We start from the raw sequence: 21,628 nt of genomic DNA, 5'->3' as shown, positions 1-21,628 counted from the left end.
TAGGGAACACACAGGGAGTATAGGGCAGGCAGAGTAGGGCACACACAGGGAGCATAGGGCAGGCAGAGTAGGGCACACAGGGAGCATAGGGTAGGCAGAGTAGGGCACACAGGGAGCATAACACAGGCAGAGTAGGGCACACACAGGGAGCATAGCACAGGAAGAGTATGGCACACACAGGGAGCAGAGTGTGGCACACGGAGCATAAGGCAGGCAACTTATGACACACAGGGAGCATAGGGCAGGCAGAATATGGCACACACAGGGAGCATAGTGCAGGAAGAGTATGAAACACAAAGGGAGCATAGGGCAAGCAGAGTAGTGCACACAGGGAGCATAGGACAGGAAGAGATTGGCACACACAGGGAGCATAGGGCAATCAGAGTATGGGACACACACGGAGCCTAGAGCAGGTAGATTATGGTACACACAAGGAGCATAGTGCAGGAAGTATATGGAACATACAGGGAGCATAGGGCAGGCACAGTATGGCACACAACGGGAGCATTGGTCAAGCAGATTATGGCACACATAGGGAGCAAAAGACAGGCAGATTATGGCACATGGAGGGCAGGCAGAGTATGGCACTATAGACAGCATAAGGTAGCCAGAGTATGGCACACACAGGGAGCACAGGGTAGGCTGAGTAGGGCACACAGGCACAGTATGGCACACAATGGGAGCATAGGGCAGGCAGATTATGGCATCCACATGGAGGGCAGGCAGAGTATGCCACACACAGGTAACATAGGGCATGCAGAGAATGGCACACACAGAGCATAGGACAGGCAGAGTATGGAACACAAAGGGAGGATAGGGCAGTCAGAGTAGGGCAAACAGGAAGCATAGGGCAGGCAGAGTATGGCACACACAGGGAGGGCAAGTAGAGTATGGCATACAAAGGGAGCACAGGTGATTTTTTCCAGCATTCCTTGCCCTCTTGTTTTCCTGGTTATGACTTTGTCGTGACCTTGTATTTGATTTTGCCTGTTCCTGTTTTCTTCTGTTACCATTAAACCTTCACTGTCACAATGTCTTCTACAATTGTTTATGGCTATCCCCCTGGGCTTCCACAATACCCACTTCCAAGTGTGAGATTAACTCCTGTTACAGCAGCTTCCCGCTGTGAACGTTACAGAATGACTCAGCCAAACTGCAGGAAGCCGTTGGGAAAGCCCTCCATGCCTTCTGGTCCCGTTGTTTTACTGCAACTCCCTTGGGATGGGGAAGATGAGGCCATAGGTCAGGTGACCACTGTTCCGCTGACCACTGAGATGCTAATCTCTACCCTCCTTCATCACCTAGAGGTACGTGAGGGGAAGCAGGACTATATCATTCAAAGTCTGAATTTTCTCTCTGACAAGCTAGATGCAGTTCAGCAAAACTCTGCTGCAGTTCCTGTGCCGGCTACCCAGCCAATGTCTGTTCCCGTGCCGACCTCCCAGCCACTGTCTGCCCTGGCCTCCGGGCCGGAGGACCTTTCTGCCCTGGCCTCCGGGACTGAGGACCTGTCTGCCCTGGCCTCCGGGCCTGAGGACCGGTCTGCCCTGGCCTCCGGGCCTGAGGACCTGTCTGCTCCTGGTCCGCCACCTGTAATGGGTGCCTGTGCTCCTGGTCCGCCACCTGTAATGGGTGCCTGTGCTCCTGGTCCTCCACCTGTAATGGGTGCCTGTGATCCTGGTCCGCCACCTGTAATGGGTGCCTCCTGTGCTCCTGGTCCGCCACCTGTAATGGGTGCCTCCTGTGCGCCTTGTCTGCCACCTGCAATGGGTGCCTCCTGTGCTCCTGGTCCGCCACCTGTAATGGGTGCCTCCTGTGCTGAGCTTTGCTCAGGGCTGAGTCATTGATTGAATTTGTTTGTTCCTGCGGCCCTTATTCTTGTATTCCTGAAATCCTTGTTCCAGTGTTCGTTGTTCCAGTGTTCCTTGTTCCTGAAATCCTAGTTCCAGTGTTCTTGTTCCTGTGATTTTGTTCCAGCATTCCTTGCCCTCCTGTTGTCCTGGTAATTTCTTTGTCTTAACCTTGTATTTGATTTTGCCTGTTCCTGTTTTCTTCTGTTACCATTAAACCTGCAATATCACTAGGTCCTCTACAGTTGTTTATGGCTATCCCCCTGGGCTTCCACAATACCCACTTCCAAGTTTGAGATTAACTCCTGCGACTTCCCGCTGTGAACGTTACAATAGGGCACACAGGGAGCATAACGCAGGCAGAGTACGGCACATACATGGAACATAAGGCAGGCAGAGTATGGCACACACAGGGTGTAAAGGGCAGGCAGAATATGGCACACACAGGGAGCATAGGGCAGGCAGATTATGAGGGAGAATAGGCCAGGCACAGTGTGGCACACAATGGGAGCATAGGGCAGGCAGAGTGCGGCACACAGGGAGCATAAGGCAGGCAGATTATGGCATACACATGGAGGGCAGGCAGAGTACGGCACACACAGGAAACATAGGGCATGCAGAGTATGGCATACACAGGGAGCATAGGGTAGGCAGAGTATGGAACAAAGGGAGCATAAGGCAGGCAGAGTATGGCACACACAGGGAGCATAGGGCAGGCAGAGTATGGCACAAAGGGAGCATAGGGCAGGCAAAGTAGGGCACACACAGGGATCATAGGGCAGGCAGAGTAGGGCACACACAGGGATCATAGGGCAGGCAGAATATGGCACACACAGGGAGCATAGGGCAGGAAGAGTATGGCACAAAGTGAGCATAGGGCAAGCCGAGTAGTGCACACAGGGAGCATTGGGCAGGCAGTGTATGGCACACACAGGGAGCATGAGGCAGGCAGAGTATGGCACACACAGGGAGCATAGGGCAGGCAGAGTATGGCACACACAGGGAGAATAGGAACGGCACAGTATGGCACACAACGGGAACATAGGGCAGGCAGAGAATGGCACACAGAGGGAGCATAGGGCAGGCAGAATATGGCCTACAAGGGAGCATAGGGCAGGCAGAGTATGGAACACACAGGAAGTACAGGGCAGGCAGAGCATGGAACAAAGGGAGCACAGGGCAGGCAGAGTAGGCACACAGAGGGAGCATAGGGCAAGCAGAGTAGGGCACAAAGGCAGCATAGGGCAGACAGAGTATGGCACACAGGGAACATAGGGCATGCAGAGTAGCATAGGGCAGGCAGCGTATGGCACACACAGGGAGCATAGGGCAGGCAGAGTATGGCACACACAGGGTGTAAAGGGCAGGCAGAATATGGCACACACAGGGAGCATAGGGCAGGCAGATTATGACACACAGAGGGAGAATAGGCCAGGCACAGTGTGGCACACAATGGGAGCATAGGGCAGGCAGAGTGCGGCACACAGGGAGCATAAGGCAGGCAGATTATGGCATACACATGGAGGGCAGGCAGAGTACGGCACACACAGGAAACATAGGGCATGCAGAGTATGGCATACACAGGGAGCATAGGGTAGGCAGAGTATGGAACAAAGGGAGCATAAGGCAGGCAGAGTAGGCACACAGAGGGAGCATAGGGCAGGCAGAGTAGGGCACAAAGGGAGCATAGGGCAGGCAAAGTAGGGCACACACAGGGATCATAGGGCAGGCAGAGTAGGGCACACACAGGGATCATAGGGCAGGCAGAATATGGCACACACAGGGAGCATAGGGCAGGAAGAGTATGGCACAAAGTGAGCATAGGGCAAGCCGAGTAGTGCACACAGGGAGCATTGGGCAGGCAGTGTATGGCACACACAGGGAGCATGAGGCAGGCAGAGTATGGCACACACAGGGAGCATAGGGCAGGCAGAGTATGGCACACACAGGGAGAATAGGAACGGCACAGTATGGCACACAACGGGAACATAGGGCAGGCAGAGAATGGCACACAGAGGGAGCATAGGGCAGGCAGAATATGGCCTACAAGGGAGCATAGGGCAGGCAGAGTATGGAACACACAGGAAGTACAGGGCAGGCAGAGCATGGAACAAAGGGAGCACAGGGCAGGCAGAGTAGGCACACAGAGGGAGCATAGGGCAAGCAGAGTAGGGCACAAAGGCAGCATAGGGCAGACAGAGTATGGCACACAGGGAACATAGGGCATGCAGAGTATGGCACATACAGGGAGCATAGGGCAGGCAGCGTATGGCACACACAGGGAGCATAGGGCAGGCAGAGTATGACACACAGGCAACATAGAGCAGGAAGAGTATGTCACAAAGTGAGCATAGGGCAAGCCAAGTAGTGCACACAGGGAGCATTGGGCAGGCAGTGTATGGCACACACAGGGAGCATGAGGCAGGCAGAGTATGGCACACACAGGGAGCATAGGGCAGGCAGAGTATGGCACACACAGGGAGAATAGGGCAGACACAGTATGGCACGCAACGGGAACATAGGGCAGGCAGAGTATGGCACACACAGGGAGCAAAAGACAGGCAGAGTATGGCACTATAGACAGCATAGGGCAGCCAGAGTATGGCAAACACAGGGAGCATAAAGCAGGCAGATAATGGCACACAGAGGGAGCATAGGGCAGGCAGAATATGGCCTACATAGGGAGCATAGGGCAGGCAGAGTATGGAACACACAGGAAGCACAGGGCAGGCAGAGCATGGAACAAAGGGAGCACAGGGCAGGCAGAGTAGGCACACAGAGGGAGCATAGGACAGGCAGAGTATGGCACACAGGGAACATAGGGCATGAACAGTATGGCACACACAGGGAGCATAGGGAAGGCAGAACAGAGCAGGAGACAGGGAAACCTACCACTCTTAGATGAACTTCATAGAGTGCTGGTGCCCCATCAGCATTTTGTATATGGTGTGAACAGGTTAACTACAGATGCAGCCACTTTGGTTTGTATGTTTGACATAGAATATCTAAACACATTTAACTCGCTTCCCCATTTAACACAGAAAATTGTGTCACAGCATCCCATCTAATTACAGCATTCCCCTTTGTGAACAATGGAATGCAATGAAAAGGTTAAATACATTAAATGAGTTAAGATGACTATAGATAACACAGTTTCTTCAATTAATACCGAGTCATGATGCATTTAACACACAAATCCAAGTGGCTTCATCATCTGTATGTAATCAGTTTCAGTCTGGGTTTCAGGTGTAAACAGTACAGGGCTTTAGGGTGTGAACAATACAGGGGGATTATATGTGTGAACAATGCAGGATTTTAAAGTCTGAATTTGAGGTGTAAACAATGCAGGGACAGTTAATCTTTGTAGTGATATCTTTTAAAGTTTACACATGGTAGGTAGACTTTCATGTGAGGGGGCCACACAAGGGGAAGTAGTGGGCCGCCAGTTGGACAGCACTGACGTAGTCAATTTAAACTGCCACACATAGTGACGTCACAATGTTTCTACATGCAAAGTTGTGACGTCACTGCTCATGGAATACACGATTACTCTGCCTGGGCCTAACATTTGCAGCACAGATTAGTACAAGTTAAAACAGTGACCCACAGTGATTGATGCTTTACTAAACAGTGTTTAAAGATGTATTTGACAGCTGGAACTTATCAGTCCCATCTGTTATTTAACAATGCACACGATCAATAGAAACGGCCACTCTAAACTACTCTCTGTACAATATCCCCGCTTGCACAGCTCCGGCCAATGCTGTGCTGCAAATACACTGAATGTTCAGCCTCCAGCATAAACTAATTTCTCTGAGTTACAAACCAGGTGGCACTACAGTTTATTGCAACAGGCTGTTAGACAACAAGGCCTGATGCGTTTCGGGTGTGGTGCCCTTAATCGTAGGCTTGTTATTTCTGTTATTTTACCTCTGTGAATCTGTAACTGTTCTAAACTGATATAAAGTTGATACCTTTCTTTTATTTGGGCCCACTGAGCAGAATTGTTGCATTAAAGGCAGCTGTTATAATTCAAACAATAGTTGCCATTATCCCACAAATTCTGCTGAGAAATGTATTAAATAATGTATGTGGCATTTAACAAGTGAAATATAACCCAAAAGAGGTGCCTTTATTCAAACGCAAAAAAGATCTTTCACAACTATTAGTTGAGGTCTGACAAAGTCAGAGCAACAAAAAAATTTTTTTTTACAAGAAAAGGAAAAAGAAACCCCACCAATAGTTATGATTCTAAGGTTGACAGGAAAATTCTAATAGGTGATGCACCCTACTTATTTAACAACAATAATTCATAAGAAATTGTACCGTACTAAAAAAAAGAATTGAAAGTGCCAGTGCCGTTATAACCACATTAACTTTTCCTGAATACTTTGAGATTGAAAAATTGAAAAATCGAACTAATTCAATTCATCTGTGAGATAATATTACTCCTTAAATTCATCAATAGATAGAAAAAAAATTCATTGTTTAAGTAAATTGCAGTGCAATAATTTAGAGTATTAGACCTAAAAAATTGATTGGTTGAATTAAAAAGTAGTTAAAAATTACCAAACATGGTAGTGGGTTAAAAAATGTAGTCACAATCCAAAAAGTTAGATAATAGAAATTAGAAAAAATTAGATAATTAGAATATTTTTTCTAATTTTTATTATCTAACTTTTTGGATTGTGACTACATTTTTTAACCCACTACCATGTTTGGTCATTTTTAACTACTTTTTAATTCAACCAATCAATTTTTTAGGTCTAATACTCTAAATTATTGCACTGCACTTTACTTAAACAATGAATTTTTTTTCTATCTATGGATGAATTTAAGGAGTAATATTATCTCACAGATGAATTGAATTAGTTCGATTTTTCAATTTTTCAATCTCAAAGTATTCAGGAAAAGTTAATGTGGTTATAACGGCACATTATTGCATTTAATAAGTGATTCAGACTCACCTCTGCTCCTTTTGTTTAGTATCCAAGAGGGACTGCAGAGGATTTATTGTGTCTGCACTATGCAGAGCTCCTCAAACTGTGGTCAACCAAGGCAAAAAAAGAAAATTTGTAGGTCACACTTCCTCATGAAGTAAAATATAAACCTCTGCTCATGATCCATTAAAGACCAAAGGTGGCTGCTGTGGAATAGATACCCATCTGCCTCTCACTAACATTTACTCATGGAAATCAATTAAAGGGTAATAATGGCATGCATTGCTAAACATCAAGACTTATATATTTTTTTTTTTTAAAGTACAAAATTTCATCCTTACCGATAGCAAGCAGGATGTCATGGAGTGACATATCTGTAGTTTAACTGCATCAGGTAGTCCCTCTGATTATAAACACATATTCAGAACTTTCTCCAGTTGAAAGGAACACATTCTGCAATCAAAGAAAAACACACATCAAAATGCAGTTTCATTTTGTACCTCAAGTCTATAGAAATCTGAATATATTTTAATAATGAAAGCAGAGACAGGTGCCAAAACAATACATGGGATTCTCAGATTACATTCCTGGCAGGAAAATGCTCTTGCATGGCTGATTAGAATCAATGGAATGTGTCAAAATTTTAGGATTACAGCACCCCCTAGTGGAATTTAGAGAGTAAGTTGTTCAATATTTCTAATAAGTTTCTTTCACACTCAAAGGGCAATGGCACACAGGACGAATGCCAGCGTTCTGCCACCCGAGGGATTCGGTGCACAGAAATTGCGAGCACTGACTTAAATGGAAATCATAGGAAAATTGCTGAACTCGTTTCAAACAATGACTGCTTGACCTGTAAGTGTATTGCCAGGGTCCTGGCAAATTGCATTTGGGTCAATGGAAGAGTAATTGAAGGCAATATGATGCCTGATGAGCTGAAAATAACATCAATAAGGTAATGCATGTAGCATTTAAGCCACCACCAAATCCATCCAAACATGCCTGACCAGTCCGCCTTAAGCTCCACTGACTTACTGGATTTATATAAATTTTCTTTGCCTCACAGTGAATAGGTTTGAATGTATTGCTGGTGATTTGTCACACAAGGGTATATCAGATTTCCTACAAGCGACAAATGGATCTGTGCGCTCACCCTACAAGAGCTCAATTTCCATTGTTTTTAACAAAGCCGTGGAGTAGTGTAGTTGGAAGCAATTTTGGTTATCTGGAGTAGGAATCGCCAAAAATGTACCGACTCCTAATAACTTTAAATACAAGCACTGAAAATAATCCAATCAGATTTAAGAGCTCCTATGAAGGAGGATATGACAGAAACAATTCTGCTTCTAAGAACAATACTTTAGTTAATTTTGGATTGTATTTAACAGCTATTATACAGCTATATGCCAGGTTCAATTAATATATAAGTGGTTTTAGGTTCTCCAGTTGTTTTTAGTTTATGTAGTTTAACTGATTTTGGTTTACAATTACCAAAGGATGTGGTTTATATTTTTGAGCTTTGGCAGTGATAAAATACCTTGTATATTGTGTACTTAACTTCTTTCAGTCAATATGGAAAATACATTAGTATATTAAAGGAACAGTAACCTCAACAAAAAAAAAACCTGGACCTGGGGGTTTCCGGATAATTGATCTTTCTGTATTTTGGATCTTCATACCTTAAGTCTACTAGAAAATCATGTAAACAATAAATAAACCCAATAGGCTGGTTTTGCTTCCAATAAAGATTAATTATATCTTGAGACTGCATACAGTACAGTATACCTCCTTTTTCAAAACTGGCCCAATGAATAAGACTTTTTGCCTATTCTTTTAATTAAGATATATCTATGTTTTTGGTGCTCTTTTTATCAGCATGAGATGCTGCACCCCTGTAATAGATAATGATGGCATATGGGGAGATTTGTCGCCAGTGATAAAGCAGTGCTACCACGGGCGACAAATCTCCCAAAAAATGCTTTCCCAACAGCAATGATGTAAAACGCCAGAGGGAAAACATACATTTGTTTTTCCAAAGTTGCCAGGCGAGGCAAGCTACAGCTTGTCGTCTTTTTAGATAAATAGCAAATTATAATACAGAGGCTTCTCAGTCCGCTGTTGCTTTGTAGATATAACAAAAAAAAACCCCAGATAATTCTTAATTAAAAGAATAAGCAAAGAGAATGTTCAGCACAAGCCCTATTCATTGGACCTGTTTTGAAATAGGAGGTATACTGTACTGTATTCTGTCCCAGTGTGTTGGTTGATTTGGTGGCAATCTGGCTGTAATGGGTACTTAGCTAAAATTGTTGGCTACAGTTGGGCTGAATGCAGCTCAGCAAGGAGTAGAGGCAATAGATAAATAGAAAGTAGAACCCCAACAGTAAATAGTATATAATTAGTTTGATGCCATCGAGTCCCTAAGAGTAACAAAACATTATAATAATAAGTGATGACAAGATGGGAGCTATATATATATATATATATATATATATATATATATATATATATATATATATATATATATATATATATATATATATATATATATACACCTATGTTATTTATATAAGTAAGTGCTTGAAGTTGACTTTATTGATATGCTTGTTTTTAACATGTGTCTGTTTATAGATTTAAAATGATTATATAATAATTTTATCTCTATTTTTATTGTGTTATGGGACAGTTAAATTTAAAGATATGGAAGCTCCTGATTCAAAGTAATTCAGGGGTATTAGTTCCCTGAATTCAGCATTGGAGCCAGAGATAAGTAAAATCCAGAAGTCTAATATTGAGATAAAGCAAAGTAAGACTTCCTGTCCTTGACACTTATGTTGCAAAGGTTATTTAAAAAGGATTTTAATACATTGTGTCATTGTTTGAAAAGATGTTTACCTATTACCTGTTACTATATAGCACTTTCCGCAATTCACTTTTTTTTGTAACAATATACGAGTATGAGATACAGTATTTAATCTGGTATATTGAAAGTAATTTGGTATGAAAATAGCTCACTGTGACTCATGGGTATTTTGGAGGTGGAATGGTGTGACTCCTCCCTGTGGTGGGTATTTAAGCACATTTAGACACTGTTAATTAATGGCTTGACAAAGGGCCTGCGTAGCCCGAAACGTTGCCTATGGCATTTGAGTAAAGTTTTTCAATTTTTCAAAGATACCGGAGTGCTGCTGCTTTATTTGCTACATGTATATTTTGCCCTGGCAGGGGGTATGGCTTGCACCCGGGGCTGCAAGGAGCCTAATCCGCTTTTGAAGCACACTTTAACTACATTTACAAGACGGGAGCTATAGTTATGACAGACTATAGCTATAACTATATTGAGTCGCAATGCTTTCCCAAAATTGTCGGTTTTGGTGAAATACCTGAAAATCAGTCTTTATTTGAACTATTTGAAACCAACTGAACTGAAAAAAGTGTTGGAAGGTGAACAACCCCTTTAAAAGCTGCTCCTCCGCCCAGAAGTGCAAATCTACATTCTGCGACATTCAGTTACTTTTGTCCCCGGAATGTAGGTTCTACATTCTGTTGCAGGGTGAGCGGGTCTCTTATTGATATGGGTATAACACAGGGCTGGCTCCCTATGGAAACACAGGAGCGACTTGTACCAGACAACGCTGTGATCCCAGTTATATATACGTTGTCAAAAATACATTAAAATCCTGAGAGACCACCAGAGCAGCCCATCATAATGAGTGAATGGTTGCCCTCTATTTGGATTATTTCAACAATGCATTTCTTCAATGAGTAGTTATTGAAAGGACACAAATGGCATTTTGCAGTGATACACAGCTTACACTTGCCAATGAATAATTTGTTATTGGTGACTATGTAAGTCCGGATTTTATACACCTGCATCCCTTATGATGCAGATATAGAAGCGGTAAAAAGCAGAAGCATAACTAGAGGGGGGCGGGCCCTGGCGCAGGACGCGCTGCCGGGCCTCCGTACACCCGGAAACTGTCCGGGAATATGCGCCGCGCGGACTGCCGGGGGGCCCTGAGGGGGTGCGGGCCCTGGCCCGCTCGCACCCCCTGCTCCCCCGGTAGTTCTGCCACTGGTAAGAAGGTTAATCACCAACAACCAAGGTCCACCAGTAGAACAGTAGTGGCATCATATGCTAATGCATTTATGTATTACTTTGAAACCAATTGTATTTACAATCATAAGTTATTTCGAAAATATGGGGCCTTCAATAGGCGTTTCATAGACGATCTTTGTGTAAATGAACATACACACTAAAGCCACAGACAGGAACACTATATTCCATTATATGAGCCATCATCCCAAACACTTCATTTTCTTCCTGCATCACAAATATGATTAGAGTAGCCCGCACAGACAGTGATCCGGAACAAAGGAGTAAGAGATTTACAAAGAATGGGAGCTAGATTCCTAGAAAGAGGTTGCCGAAAAGAATTTAGAAAACCATGGAATGGACTATGTCAATTGATCGCAAGATGTTATTCACAAACAGGGAAGAGAAGCCCAAGCAGAGTAAAGAAAGGTACACACACACACATACACACATATATACAATGCAAGAAGACCAAGAATGCAGTATTAACCCTTTAAGTGGCAGCAGACTTTTGCATTTAATTTGCCAGATGTTATTAGAACATTTTGTGCTCTCTCATTCATCTCAGTACCAGATACTGTATGTATAGCAATCTGTTCAATCGGCAAATGCCCAGTGGTCCACTCTCTTTATTAAGTGGGCCGAGGAAGCCGGGAGCAAGCAAATGGAAGCCACTGAATGGGAAACAAAGCTGCCGAAAAGAAAGCCGCACAGGAGAACTAAGAAGACAAGGAGGAAGAAGACCAGCTGTCAAATTTTAAAGGTAAGTTATCACTTAACCCTGACCACTAATCAGAGCTGTTTTAAGCCCTTGGTGGGCCCTGGGCAAAGATCGAAATGATGGGCTCCTACTAACTTGCAGCGCGGCAAACTTTTTAAAACCATGTACACTTTTGTCTTTACCCCTAAATACCGCACCCATTTTACTAAAACACAACCTAGATGTATAACCCTAAGTAAAATAGATGACAACATATTATCCCGAGGCATGCCAGTATAAATACTACAGAGAATGGATAATTAATCCCAGCTCTACCAGTATAATCACTGTAGAAATGACCAATGAGCACTCCATCAATCCAAGGCGTGCCAGTAAGATAACTAAAATGTTCAATAAGCACTCCATTAACCCAAAACATGCCAGTAAGCACATGCGTAACTATAAAGGAAGCAGACCCTGCACAGGGGCTCAGGAGGGATAGTGGCGTAATTCCCATAGAGGGGAATTGACAAAAGTGGAGATAGCCCATTTTTGGAGTAAAAGTGGTGATAAACTGGTATAATACACAAAAGTTATGAATATCTTGTAAATTATATCCTTATAAACGGTGAGTTCTGATGTCATCAGTTATAAACGGTGAGTTCTGATGTCATTTCTGTCACGACTCACTGAAATTTGTGTATTATAATAAATAAAGTACCCCCAGTTGTAAAATATGAGGATATTATAAGTTACCTCGGAGTTCCATGACCTGTATAAAAACACTCGGCCTTCGGCCTCGTGTTTTTATATGGTCATGGAACTCCTCGGTAACTTATAATATCCTTATATTTTACAAGAGGGGGTACTTTATTCACTATATAAAATAATTTCTCCATATTCACAAACAGAAATCTGCCTAAATTCAGACTCAACCGCCACTTTTCACATTTTAGTGAAAGAAAGACAGTTTACAGACACTTTAATGAATTTGTCTTTCAAACGACATAAAAATGGCACAAAAATAACTTTTGAATGACATTATCTCTCGACATTTTAGAAATGGAGTATAGCTCATTATAACTCTTCCCCATGTGTCAGATCAATTCTAGATAACTTGCTCTGCTTTGGTTCAGCCAATCTTCATTTCACACCTCTTGTAGGTGCCCCATTGGGGAGTTATTAGCATATTAATAGGGATTAGCATGTTATAGTTAGGGCACAAGTTTCTGTCTAACCCTATAGGTGTAAAAGCCTCATTAACAAAACAAGTAAAACTCGGATTAAACAAAAAAAGTGCATTTTATATCATTTGGATATGTGAAAAGTTTTTAACTCACACTGAGGGGCCGATTCACTATGGGTCGAATATCGAGGGTTAATTAACCCTCGATATTCGACTGGGAATTGAAATCCTTCGACTTCGAATATCGAAGCCGAAGGATTTAGCGCAGAGAGTACGATCGAACGATCCAAGGATTATTCCTTCGATCGAACGATTAAATCTTTCAAATCGAATGATTCGAAGGATTTAAATCCAACGATCGAAGGAATATCCTTCGATCAAAAAAAAAGTTAGGCAAGCCTATGGGGACCTTCCCCATAGGCTAACATTGACTTCGGTAGCTTTTAGATGGCGAACTAGGGGGTCGAAGTTTTTTTTAAAGAGACAGTACTTCGACTATCGAATGGTCGAACGATTTTTACTTCGAATCCTTCGATAGTCGTAGTCGAAGGTCGAAGTAGCCCATTCGATGGTCGAAGTAGCCCAAAAAAACTTCGAAATTCGAAGTTTTTTTACTTCGAATCCTTCACTCGAAGTTAGTGAATCGGCCCCTGAATTTATTTTACTAGTTTTATCTTAATGAATGAGCAATATTAGCAATTTGAGTGAATATATTATCTAAAGGAAAAATAAAGCCTCCCATCCATTTTTTTTAGCTTTAGACACTCAACATAAAATAATAAAACATATTTCTGATATAAATCAATATATTATGCAAAAGTTCTTATATTTAGACCCTTATATCTTGTTACAAAAGTGGAATTACACAAACATGTATGTAGATTTAGAAAGCACAGGTTATCCTGAAAAAAATGATGTATAACTCGGATCTGAAAATATTCACCAAGATTTTAGCGAATAGGCTGAATCTGATCCTTCCACGCCTGATTCACATGGATCAGGTAGGATTTATTAAAAACAGGCAATCGGGATATAACACGAGGCGAGTCGTAGATTTGATTGACCATATCAATAAAACATCGGAGGAGACCATATTGTTAAGCTTAGACGCCAAGAAGGCGTTTGACCGTCTGGACTGGGGCTTTATGTTTGCTACTCTAGAAAATATGGGCTTTCAAGGTCCCTTTATGAGAACACTACGGTCATTATATGCCAAACCGACAGCCATCGTGAAGACAGCAGGGTTGATATCACAGCCACTAGTTATTAACAATGGGACTAGACAGGGGTGCCCCCTTTCCCCTCTCCTTTTTGTACTTAGCATAGAGCCATTAGCAGCTCAAATTCGTAATAACCCAAACATACAAGGAATCAAAATCAAACAAAAGAAGTATAAGATATGCTTTTATGCAGACGACATGCTATTGACAATTGTAAGACCTTTACTATCACTCCCAAACTTACACCAAATTATAGATACATTTGGGCAACTATCCGATTATAAAATTAACCAAACGAAAACTGAGGCCCTTCCAATCCATGTCCCGGACTACCGATTAAACCTGTTAAAGCTTAACTTTAATTACAATTGGCGTAAAGATAGTATAACATATTTGGGTATACACTTAACTACCAGCTACGACACCCTGTATAAAGCCAACTTCACTCCTCTATGGAAAGGGATACAAACAGATTTAAACACTTGGCGGAAGTATAATATCTCTTGGTTCGGCAAAATGGCATCTATAAAAATTAATGTATTGCCCAAGTTATTATATTATTTCGAGACGTTACCCATATTTGTCCCTCGCATAGCAATAAGACAGTTTCAAAGTGACTGTCTAAGGTTTATTTGGGGAAAGAAACGTCATAGAGTAAAGGGAGAACTGCTACAAACTAGCCGATCACAAGGGGGCATTGGATTCCCAGACTTCCATAAATACTACTTGGCGACCCATATGTGTCAGGTTATATATTTGAAGCAAAAAGAAGCTTACACAAAATGGGCGGAAATCGAAATGATAGCTTCCATGCCGATACACCCTAGCACATTATTTTTGGGGAGTGATATGAAATGGGACATGTACGCAGCATTTATGGAAACAAAAATGTAATTGATTAAAGCGAAAAGGATCCGCATCCCCATTAACCCCATTCTTATTTAATACGGCCTTTAGTATGGGAATGGAGGGACACTTTATTAGTATATTAGTATGTGGGAACATACTAATGTATTTCAAATATATAAGTTGTTTGATTCCAAAGCTAACAAATTTATGCAAAAAAACTGAGTTGATACAGACCTATCAGCTGCAGGGCATGAGGGACTAAATGTATTATAGGTTACGGCACTATGTAAACTCCTTATGCCCGAATCTTACAAAACAGACCCCAATGTACTTTGAAAATCTTTGCATGCATATGGTAACGAGAAAAGGGGTGATTTCCACTTTATATAATATCCTTAATGAACGGCAAGTAGAGGAGACACCATACCCTTATATGACCCATTGGGAATCAGAAATAGGCACTCCAATCTCCATAGAACAATGGGGGAAAATTTGGGAGAACAGAACTAAATCATCAATATGTACCTCCATGAAGCAGAATATATATAAAATATTATTTGAATGGTATTATACTCCTGCTTTGTTGCATAAACTTTTCCCGGACACTTCAGCTAACTGTTGGCGTTGTCATCAAAGCCCAGCGACACTATTTCATATTTACTGGACTTGCCCAATTATAATGCAACTATGGGACACAACAACTGATATATTATCAAGGATCACTTGCCTAACAATTGTGAAAGATCCTTTAACCCACCTACTGGGGCTACCGCTTGGAAACGTAGGTAAACGTATCTAAAAAGTCGCTCAGAATATATTAATGGGTACACGGTGCTTGATTGCGGCCCACTGAAAGGCACCAACGGCTACAACTACGTTAGCATTAGTGAACAAAATACAGCAAATAAGGAGAATGGAGTATTTAACAGCTCTATGATATGACAACTCAATGTCCTTTATGGAGGACTGGTACCTTTGGGATTCATATCATGACCAAATTCAACGGTAAACCATGGATTATCATGAGGGGTACATGGTGTCACTGACAATATAGTGCCAGTTTATCTTATATACTCAATTATTGGGAAAAGGAGTAGTTTACATCTATATATTAATCTTGGTAATCTTACATATCTCAAGTTACACTTAATTTATTTGGAAATGTGATGCTCCCCTCCTCCAGAGGTACCCACTTATAGAAATGCAACGGATGCACAGAGTACCTTTTATTTGTCACAGATTGTAACATTAGGGTTCGTCTTTGTATGCTTTTCATTATTTCCTTGATATATGTTTCTTCTTATGCTGTCATGCATTGTGATTTAAAACCAATAAAAAAAAATTATGGTTACAAAAAAAAAAAAAAATGTATAATTTTCCTTGGTAAAATAAACCCCCTCCCCAAAAAATATGCAATTGGATGGTTGACTGACAGGTGTAGTAAGTTCTAAAGGCAAATTCAGAAAAAATGTAGTTGTGCAAAAGACAAAATCAGAAAACTGTTTGTTTAAAAGACAAATTCACAAAAGTGGAGATAGAAGTTTGTAAATTTGGTGGGAAATCCAACAGTTTTATCTCCACTTTATTTTTACAAAATTTGGCAGGTTATTAAAGTTTGAACACATTTCTGTGGTTTTTATGTGTTGTTACAGTTTTGGTAATTAAGGTGAATTGCCCTTTAATCTGCAAATCAGTTTCCTCAAGAGACCTGCTTATCTTAAAATGTTACAATTGCCCCATTGCTTATTTTAAATTGTTACAAAAGTATCTAAGTATCTATTCTGGGCTCTCTGCCAAAGTCAATTAAGTTAGAAGCGTTGTATCTTTTTCTGGCTGTTCAGTGCAGGAGATAAAAGAGAAAGTCGGGACATTTCAGTAACAAACCCGGGACTGCGGGTTGAGCTGTCAAAATCTGGACTGTCCCATAAAAAACGGGACAGTTGGGAGGTATGATACATGTATACAAGTATAAATTAGTAAACAACGGTTAATATATTCTAACAAAACAAATAAAAGGTCAATTCTTTTAAATTAACAGGAGGTGCACAATGTTGCCCTGCGGCAAAAACAAGCCCACTTACTGATAAAATAAAAGTTGGGAGGTATGATACATGTATACAAGTATAAATTAGTAAACAACGGTGAATATATTCTAATGAAACAAATAAAAGGTCAATTCTTTTAAATTAACAGGCAGTGCATATTTTCAGTACAATCCATTTAAGTTAGCTCATGCCAAGCAAAGAATTACCAAAATCTAAACTCCTTTAATTATTACACCAAATATATAAGGAGGTGCACAATGTTGCCCTGCGGCAAAAACAAGCCCACTTACTGATAAAATAAGAAGAAAGGCAACTACCACTCAATGCTTCTGCTTAAGAACATTAAATCTTCTTTATTGAGCGGAGCTCACTTTAAATGACGCAGAGAATCCGCTGCCCCACCTGCTCTAAAGTTGCAGGGTGGATTTAGGTGCTGTGACAAAGAGCTATGTCCCAATAGGCTGCCTGTATATGATGGGAGGTATATAGCACCCAGCCTGAGGTATTGGCTCCTTTAAATCTCCAGGGTAAGACAGGTTAGGACCCTGGAGCAAGGATATAGTTCAGTATGCTGCCCAATTAGTCCGCAGGTGGGGCTGTTTAAGGGAGCATGGCGGGGAGTGGGTGTGTGTTGTACTGGGAGTCAGAGAGAACCTCTGAACACACGCTGTGAAGTGTTTTGTGAAACAAACTGTGTGTTTGACTGCAACTCCAAATGGCAAATGTTTGTTACCACCGCAAGGAACTTTCCTATGGACTGTAACACTGCAAACCGGTGAGGTTTACATTATTATTTGACTGTTTAGCACGGAAATTGTGCCTGTTTAAGTTGTCCGGTTTGAACAATAAAACCCCAGGCAGGAGCCTGTTTCACTTTTGTTGCAAACCTAAGCCTCCTGTCTCCTCTGTAAGAACTGTTTTACCTGAGCCCTACCGGCTGCTTTGAGCTATTCCCCACAAATGGTGTTTCGGATGCGGGCAACAGAGAGACAGTGAGCATAATAGGACAACCATTGTTAAAAGGGCAGTGCTATCTGCTGCAGACTGTGGGAGTTGTAGTGCAACAACATGGAGGAACTTGTGTTGCAGCTGGCCAAAGTCAATGCTAGTCAGCAGGAGGCAAATGCTGCCCAGCAAGAGACCAATACCATCCAGAGGCAGAGTATGGCCACCCAGCAAGAGACTAATTGTTTGCTTGCAGCTCAACTGACAGCATTAGCAAAAGCGGTTGAGGCTGATCGACAACTCTTGACGGATGTGGTACAGCAGATGATTGCACTGGGGTCCAATGTGTCGAGTGGGGCCCCTAACACAGATAGCTCCATTAAGGCCAGTCGTTTTCTGCAAAAGATGACGCCACATGATGATGTTGAGGCATATCTGCATACTTTTGAAAGGACTGCCGAGAGGGAGTCTTGGCCCAAGTCCCAGTGGGCAGGTCTGGTAGCGCCTTTTCTGACTGGGGATTCGCAAAAGGCATACTTTGATTTGACCATAGCCGATGCCAAAGACTATGACAAGTTAAAAACGGAGATACTCCACCGCTTGGGTGTCACCTCAGCCGTGCGAGCTCAACGGGTGCACAAGTGGTCATACCAGCAAGAGAGGTCTCCCCGTGCCCAGATGTATGACTTAATTCATCTTGTGAAAAAGTGGCTGCAGCCAGAATCTCTGTCAGCTCCTCAAGTCGTGGAAAGGGTCACTATGGATCGCTTTCTGAGAGCTCTTCCGCCATCCTTGAGGAGATGGGTGAGTCATGCAGATCCCCAGACAGCCGATCACCTGGTGGAAATGGTGGAACGTTATATTGCCGCTGAGGACAACTTAGGATCGTTTCCACAACACCGCATGCCAGCCACAAAACATCCATCTGCAAGGTCCCCAGGAAAAGCCAATGATTCGTTGCCTCAGGATACTGGGGCTGACCAAAAGGCTATAGAATGGTCTAAAGGAGCTGACAAAACTCAGCTGTCCCCTCCAACCAAGGGTCGAGGCCAAGTGCAATGCTGGCGATGTAATGAGTGGGGTCATGTTGCTGCCAGGTGCCCACTACCTGCAGAGCCCATGGATTGTCACTCGGCTCAGCAGGTGTCGTTGTTTGCTCACCCTGCGTGCACCGCAGACACTGACTTGCATATGGCGGTGGTAAAGGTGGGTGGAAAGTCTGTTCAAGCTCTGTTGGATTCCGGGAGCTTAGTCACAATGGTGCACGCCAGTTTGGTAAGCCCAGACCAAGTTAATGAACGTAATCTTGGGGTGCTCTGTATTCATGGAGACTGTAAAAGTTATCCCACTGCTATAGTGACATTTGAAACTGTTACTGGTACTGCATGTCATGAAGTGGGTGTTTCCTCTGTTTTGATGCATAGTGTAATTTTGGGACGAGACTTTCCCCTCTTTTGGAAGCTCTGGGGAAAGGAAGGTTCTCCACAGGGGTCTGAGAAAGGCATTCCTAAGGATGCACCAGGGGTTTGTAAACCTAACTCAGAGGTAGTAACTGAAGGGGAGACCATGCTTGAAGCAGATAATTTTCCCCTAGAGGTACTAGCAGGTGAAACAGAGTTGCCCTTGGAGCCCTCCGAAGCATCCGATATGCCAGACTTGGAGGTCTCTCGGGTTAACTTTGGAACAGCCCAAATGAGGGACCCTACCCTGAATAGGGCCTGGGAAAATGTTAAGGTAATTAATGGTGACCCTCAGGAACCTGGGGCTGAGAGTGTATTCCCTCATTTTTCTGTCAGTCAAGATTTACTGTATCGGGTTGACAAAGTCCAAGGGGGGGTGGTAGAGCAGTTGTTAGTGCCCCAGCCCTATAGGCGAATGGTCTTGGACCTGGCCCACACTCACCCCCTGGGTGGTCACCTACGTCAGGAGAAAACCCAACAGCGAATTTTACAAAGGTTTTATTGGCCCGGTATATTTGCGGAGGTGAAGGGGTATTGTGACTCTTGCCCAGAATGCCAACTGTCTGCCCCGGTACCTCACTTCCGTAGCCCTCTAGTGCCATTGCCTATCATTGAGGTCCCATTTGAAAGAATTGCAATGGACTTGGTAGGGCCACTGGTTAAGTCAGCTCGGGGCCATCAGTATATTCTCGTAATTATGGATTATGCTACGCGGTATCCTGAGGCAGTCCCTTTAAGAAACACAGCCTCCAAAAATATTGCTAAAGAGCTGTTCTATATGTTTACCCGCACTGGCATTCCTAAAGAAGTCCTCACAGACCAGGGTACACCCTTTATGTCTCGGGTTATGAAGGAACTATGTAAGCTCTTGAAAATTAAACAGTTAAGAACTTCTGTTTATCACCCCCAGACTGATGGGTTGGTAGAGCGCTTTAACAAAACCCTGAAAAACATGTTAAAGAAGGTGGTAGATAAGGATGGGAGGGATTGGGACTGTCTCCTGCCATACCTTATGTTCGCCATTAGAGAGGTGCCCCAGTCATCCACAGGTTTTTCGCCCTTTGAGCTATTGTATGGTCGTCATCCCAGGGGTCTCTTGGATGTAGCAAAAGAGACCTGGGAGCAAGAGGTAACACCCCATAAGAGTGTGGTGGAACATGTTACCCTCATGCAGGATAGAATTGCTGCAGTCATGCCCATAGTCAGGGAACACATGCAGCAAGCACAGAAGGCCCAGAGTCGGGTTTACAACCGTTCAGCTAAGGTTCGAACTTTCAACCCTGGGGACCGAGTATTGGTTCTTGTCCCAACAGTTGAGAGCAAGTTCCTGGCTAAGTGGCAGGGCCCGTATGAAATAATAGAGAAAATAGGTGAGGTGAACTATAAAGTTTACCAACCAAATAAAAGGAAGAAAGAACAGCTTTACCACGTAAACTTAATAAAACCCTGGAAGGACAGAGAAGTCCTCACGGCTATAATTCAACCCCTTCCTCCTACCCAGGACGGTATACAAAAGGTGAAAATAGCTGAAACCTTGTCAGAGCCACAAAAGCAAGAAGTCAGGGAGTTTCTGCAAAGAAACACTGAGGTGTTTTCTGACATACCAGGTTGTACAAATTTGATAAAACATGATGTCATTACTGATCCTCAGGTTCGGGTCCGCCTTAAGCCCTATCGGATCCCAGAGGCCCGTAGACAGGCAGTCGACGAGGAAGTGCAGAGGATGCTGGATTTGGGGGTAATTGAGAAGTCTGTAAGTGAGTGGAATAGTCCCATTGTGCTTGTTCCTAAACCAGATGGGTCTATACGATTTTGCAATGACTTCAGGAAGGTAAATGAAGTCTCAAAGTTTGATGCTTACCCTATGCCAAGGGTTGACGAGTTGATTGAACGACTAGGTCCTGCTAGGTACATAACAACTCTTGACCTAACTAGAGGGTATTGGCAGGTACCAATGTCAGAAACAGCTAGGGAGAAAACAGCCTTTTCTACCCCACAAGGGCTCTTCCAGTATGTTCGTATGCCATTTGGCCTCCAGGGGGCCCCAGCCACGTTTCAAAGAATGATGGACCAAATTCTTAGACCTCATCAACATTTTGCCTCTGCTTATTTGGATGACGTGGTCATTTTTAGCAGGGATTGGCAAAGTCACCTCCCCAGAGTACAGGCCGTCCTAAATTCCATTAGAGAAGCAGGCCTGACGGCAAATCCCAAGAAATGTGCCCTAGGTTTGGAAGAAGCCCGTTATCTGGGGTACACTATAGGGAGAGGTGTTATCAAGCCTCAAGTGAACAAGGTGGAGGCAATTAAAGACTGGCCCCAGCCACTCACTAAAAA

The 21,628-nt window shown here is 43.0% G+C and overlaps 1 long non-coding RNA gene across 2 annotated transcripts in view; it reads right to left on the bottom strand.

Annotated features, from left to right (window-relative positions):
• Positions 1-21,628, bottom strand: part of LOC121401427 — a 109,640-nt gene that overhangs the window by 73,510 nt on the left and 14,502 nt on the right. For both annotated transcript variants that reach the window (XR_005966230.1, XR_005966231.1), the window contains exon 2: positions 7,132-7,243. This is a non-coding gene — a long non-coding RNA (uncharacterized LOC121401427). The remainder of the gene's footprint in view (positions 1-7,131; positions 7,244-21,628) is intronic.

The sequence above is a fragment of the Xenopus laevis genome, chromosome 3L (genome assembly GCF_017654675.1).
Source record: "Xenopus laevis strain J_2021 chromosome 3L, Xenopus_laevis_v10.1, whole genome shotgun sequence".
Classification (NCBI taxonomy): Eukaryota; Metazoa; Chordata; class Amphibia; order Anura; family Pipidae; genus Xenopus; species Xenopus laevis.
This window is presented reverse-complemented; position numbering and strand designations above follow the sequence as displayed.